At 33.9% G+C, this 6,032-nt stretch overlaps 2 pseudogenes; both read right to left on the bottom strand.

Annotated features, from left to right (window-relative positions):
* Window positions 1-346: 346 nt before the first annotated feature.
* On the bottom strand, window positions 347-1,572 carry LOC149165235 (arogenate dehydrogenase 2, chloroplastic pseudogene; annotated as a pseudogene).
* Window positions 1,573-4,517: 2,945 nt separating this feature from the next.
* On the bottom strand, window positions 4,518-5,961 carry LOC149165236 (uncharacterized; annotated as a pseudogene).
* Between the last annotated feature and the right edge of the window lie 71 nt (window positions 5,962-6,032).

Below are 6,032 nucleotides of genomic sequence, written 5' to 3' on the forward strand. Positions count from 1 at the left end.
CTACGAATCAACTTAAAGTAAAGATACAAATATATACAAATTATAGCCATCTCCATACGAGTAAATGGAACATCAAATAGGGGGTTGGAATTACATTTAGCCAATTTATCAACCCAAACCAAGTCTCCAATATGGTCCTCCATTTGTTTTTCATGATGAGGTGGTTATGGGATTTGTCCATTGATCTCTCTATCTAGTTATTCCCAGGGAAAGATACCATATGCATCCTGAAATCATAAAATTGGCCCATTAAAATTTAACCCATTAAATACCACTTGCACCCCACCTTATACTCACAACCTTCAAGACAAATTGTCAAACTCATATCTTACATGTGAATCAAGATTCAAATGGCACAATGAAAACCCATGAAATGTAGGGAAAACTCCTTAACTCCATTATTAGATAGCTGCTTTAATTTTTTATCACCTAAAGAATTGTGTGAAAGGATGGGAATTTTGCATGTTAGCAAATGTTGAAATTTGTTGAGAATCTTCCCCATGACCAATTCCTTCAAATAAATGTTTTCTAACTATCTGCTGCAACTTCCCTACAAGATTCTTCTTAAAATCATCAAAATCCATGTCGAATCTCTCCAATTGCTCTGTTCCATTGTTGTTGTACATAAATAAACTATAATAAAGATCAAAATTGTCTCCATGAATATTCTCAACAATTTGGAGAAATTTTTCATAACCTTTATTATTAATTGGAATAGATCCCAAGTTCAAATTTCCTAACATCCTCCTCATATTGTGGCTAATAAATCAACTTTCAACAACACAACGATCATGTTGAGCACATGACATCTCAACCATCTTGTAACATTCTTTCGCAAAGATATAAAAAAATTATAGCAATGTTCTACTCTGGATCCTTTCTCAATTCGATCCTTCTCATAAACAAATTAAATACCATTCCACCCATCTTTCCCACTTTTAGGCCGAAACATAGGATGTGTGTACAATATATCAAATTTTGGAGGGACTGCCTACAAAAATAGATTGCATGGAAACTCTTTGACAAGAAGGACATATGCAAATAATGTGTTTCTCTTTAACTTGTGAACTGGGAATAACCTCAATACAAACTCTATTGATATAATATATGAACATATCAATATAACATCGCAATGTTCTTCAAAAAAATCATTTGCATTCTTGAAGAAAGAAACTCCCATTTTCTAAGAAAACTCTTATGAGACACCTCCCCATGTTTCTTTATAGAATGAGCCAATACTATATGACCTTGCTTAACGATAGTTTTTGCAAGAAATTTCCCAGAATTACCATATCCAACTATACCAATCTTGAAATTATTATTAGTTTCGAAGTCTTCACTTTCCTTAGATTCATTACCAAAAGGTAGAGAAAAATCCAATGCTTTAATATTCAAATGTTTGAGAAGGGAACTATATTCTCGATTTTGTTTCTTCCTAAGAGAAAATAGAGATATATTGTAGCATATTTTTGCTGGCATTAGGGGTTGTTTGACACCAAGGAAAGTAGGTGAATATTGAAAACAAATAGCTACAGGTTTAACTGAGACAACCATGCATTGAAATTCAAACATCTCCAAGCTTTTGGTGTACTTTACTGCAGCTTGGGATGTAACCTTAGACAGATTGAACCTTATATTTTATGACATAGATAAGAATGTAATGTAGCTTGTGCTTTTAGAACACGTAATATTCATGTTTAATCTGAAGTCAAGTTTTTATATTGGAAAACCAAGCCCTAGAATTTCTCAATTACAAGATAGAGTTCTGCCAATAGAATATTTGATGGTATAACAATATTTGAAAACTCAAGCTACATGTACTGAACCTCAAAACCTTTAAGACCAACAGGAAATCTATAAATTAACCCTTTTCTATAAAAATTCTAGAATCACCCTGTAATGATTAACAAGATAAAACCCTCAACAGTGTTAAAGAACAAAAAACTTTGGAAGGTTAAACTTCTTAAAACCCCAATGGTACTCTATAGTGTCCAGATTTGTAACCTGCAAAATAATAATTCATTCAGCATACTTTTACTTACTAGGGGACATTATCATTTTAAAAACCCAATCAGAGAGGATTCACCTAATAACTGAATAGAGAATTTCTGACACATCAATTTATTTACAGGGTATTAATGTCTCATTCCACGATTCATTAATCTACATACATATTGAGTCAAAAGCAACAAAAAGAGTTGAAATTTCATTTGAATAATTGCGTTTTATATGATTTTGACAATCAATTGATGTCCTAACGAAAGGACAATCTACACATCAGTAAAAAAGGCCTACTACAGGAAAATTTGAATGCAGATCGCAAAAAATTATATACACAGAAAAATATTAAAATTAATCCCACCCGTCCATATGAGGTCCACCACACAACCCTTAATCTGGTGCATGCACAGTCCACAAATTAACAAAATACTAACATATTGAACACATGCACTTACATAGATGTTTTAAATCCATCTTTAAATTCCCCGAAGATCAAAAAAGCACATGTCAAAAGAATTTAAACTAGGAACATGTATCCTATGCTTGAAAGGAAAAATCCTTCAACAAAGTATTTTGTTCTAAAAATGACTAACACATGCCTTATAATCCAAATGGTCATAATGAGTGAAGATTACTTACGACTGACATGCCTATAAATCCAAGGAAAAAAAGGATTTTTCAAACATCAAAAGCAAGATAATGCAGGCAAAAAACCTTTAAATGAACACACTACTCCCAAAAAAACCGAGATATAATATGCAAAATTGAAAATAACCTTAATTTGAATAAAAATATCACGAAACCAAGAAATGTCATGTATGGCCCTCATTAATTTCAAAGGACATTAAAAATTTAAAAGCACCTAACTTTAGAAGCAACTTATATGTAAAAAGATATTTTTTACAATTAAATGTTAGATGTGAAGCAAAAGGAATATAAATACACATAATAAGAAATTTTAAAACAAAACTATTTTTGTCAAGTTTGAAATTCTTAGTACTTTCTCACAAATTTGACAACTGAAATGCCTGATCCGCATTGATTTAAAGAAAGCTTAAATTCATAATGATATATGCAGAGATAGATTTTTGATGGTTAAATGCAAGATGTGAAGCCAAAAACCAAGTTAAATAAACAAGGAAAAAACCAAAAATTATAAAACTCTTCTGACTCTTGAAATACTCAATATCATATGGATGTGAGACATTCAAATGCATAATATCTAAGTTAAAACATCAATATTTGATGATGAAAAATATCTTACTTACGGTTAGAGTTCCCAAATGGAAAATAATTTATTTCAACCATGCAGACTGTTATCTCAAAATCAAGCCCTGGAAGGCTGCAGACCAGGAAGACTTCAAGTAACTGTTTCAAACCAATCTTTTTACTAAGGCTTAGCCTCCTTAGCCTGAGAGGGCTCTCTCAAAGGGTTATTGATTTTGACTATTAATAAGATGGCTAACTCTTGTGGAATAACATTAACAAATATGAAGGCTGGACAAACATTAAACTAATTTCCATTGGGCCTATGGAGTCAAAAAAACCTCAGCAAATAATGATACAGCCTTTACATAGAAGTGAGGGCATGTGGCATTTAAATGTTCAAAACACAACTCTTATAAAACCACAGTTCATGAATGTGTACAGGAAATCAGAGCAGCATAAGTGAATTCTGAGTGATTACACATCTATGCAACTGTAAAATAAATCAAGGATAAAGTAAAACCACACATCTTGAACATAGAAACACTTTATGAATCCTGAGAAGAAAAGTAGTTCTATTATATTACTGAACTCTGTCTTTCTACATAAGCCAAAACAGTACTCTGTTTTATAAAATATCCAACCCCCATTACATAGATGTTCCAGCTATATATAGAATCCTTATTCTAACTACTTCGAGCTTCCTCCTCCAGCATGAGGGGAACTCGATAACTGCCTCTAATGACACCTATTAGCTATTGAACTAACTAATAAATACAATAAGGAACTGACTGTAGTGTTTAAGAGTTCTAAATTAACTATGACTCTAACTCCATTTTGCATGCATAATGACTTCTTCTTATTCTCTGACACCTGGTCCTCTTTCGACTTGGCTGAGCTGGATGTTTAATACTCCATAGTGATCTTGAACGCCGAACCTTTCAACTGCTCAGAAGTATTAGGAGATTTCCCTTACTTCTCGGCTCCAGTTTTCCTCAAAATGCTCGAATGTACCAAGCATGTTTCTAGCCTTTAATTACCCAAAATAGATCAGACTGCCACGTCCTTGATGTGCTGTCCACCGCTTCATGTACCTGTGTGATGACAAAAACCTTTCAAAAGATTTTCCGCTTTGTTGACCATAATTGATCAACTGAATTGTAACATGCAGCTACAGCAGTTTCGTAGCGCGTTACGAAACTGCTGTGTAATTTCAAAAGCACAGTCTTCCTTTCATAGCTAAATGATCGCCACTGTTCATGGCTTAAGACTGCTCTTCTCTAATTACGAAATTTGGATGTTTGACCTCATTACAGCTGGCATTTCCATAATGCAAAAACAGCAACCATCTTATTCAAGCTTACTCTGTCCAAATCACTAATAATCTCTTCACACTTGATAATGTGATGCATAAAGTTATCAGCGTATAGCTTTGAAGACTTTGATTCAACAATATGAACGATATCCTCATCAATATAAAAATCAACATCTGCATTTGATATAATTCCTCCATCATGATCAATTGCATGAGTCTTATGCTTGTATGTCATAACTTCTGATAAGAACAACTTCAACTGATGGCTATATGCATCCTGGTTATTTTTTTTCAAGAGCTTCATCATAGTTTGGTACTGAAGGAGTAATAAATTTAGGACAGGCATATGAAAAAAAATTTGTCATACACAGCCTCATCACTTCTCTGCATGCTTGCCATCTTCTCCCCATACTTCCCTTTCAGCTGATTGTTCACATTTTCCTCAACAAGCTTCATTTGTGGACAGATAGAGAGGCATATAGCCAATAGAGCATACATCTGTTCATTTTTCTTTAGAATTTGGTCAAACTGTGGAGACTTTTGATGGAACTGTTTGGTCTTTATTATATACAACAGAACTTGATTGAAGGCCCGTATTGCTTCAACATACCTTCTCAACATAAGGTTGACGGATCTATAATAATAAATAGTTGTGATATGGCTTCCAATCACTGAATTGTAGACACCTGTCTGGTTAACATCTATAGCTGCCAAGCACTTGAGTCCACTGTAATAATCTCCAAGAAGGCAATGTACACGAAGTAGACCAATAATACTAAAGTATCCCATGACCTTCAGAACATTGCTTCCTCCATTATAGTCATATCCATCAGTTGCAGTAAATGTTAAATTACCTTCTTTCTCTTCCTCTAGGATCTGGATGATCTCAGACTTCTCAACAAGAGCCTGTAAATAGTTGAGCACACTATAGACATTCCACACCTCATTCAGATTTTTGTGACAGTGGCAACAATTTTCTCCAATTTAGAAGGAAACAATACAGACCATAGTTCTCTAGTTTTGAAGCAATAATCCTTAAACACCATATCTGACATGTCCTGATTGTTGATACCATAACCTTGGATTGATCTTTTTTCTATATCAACAAGATATAAGTAAATATTTGACATCTGTTTAAGAAACATAATCAGTGCTTCATTGGTTCTAGGAAACAAGCGTGCCCTTGCATTGTTATCAACAAAAAGATGTAGCCGTTGCTCTGTTGAATCTGTCATTGGCAGAGGATTCACTTGAGATATGGGATAGGAAAGCCTATAAGATTCAAGTTCTTTGCCACTATGAGAATCTACAAATGAAATAATCCCTGTCTCATCATGTCCTAGACAACATTTCCCTATTTTCAGAACAGCTGGACTCTGGTCTATGTACTGGGCCTTAACCAAGAGAAACAGAGGCCAGAGATGCCCATACTCTTGCATTCTTAGCACCTTCTTGAAAGTTTCTTGTCTTTGAAAAATTTAAACGACACCAAATTCTATTCAAACCTGTA

The sequence above is a fragment of the Pinus tabuliformis genome, chromosome 5_1 (assembly GCF_031772625.1).
Source record: "Pinus tabuliformis cultivar Carrire ecotype Pingquan chromosome 5_1, CPIR1, whole genome shotgun sequence".
NCBI lineage: Eukaryota > Viridiplantae > Streptophyta > Pinopsida > Pinales > Pinaceae > Pinus > Pinus tabuliformis.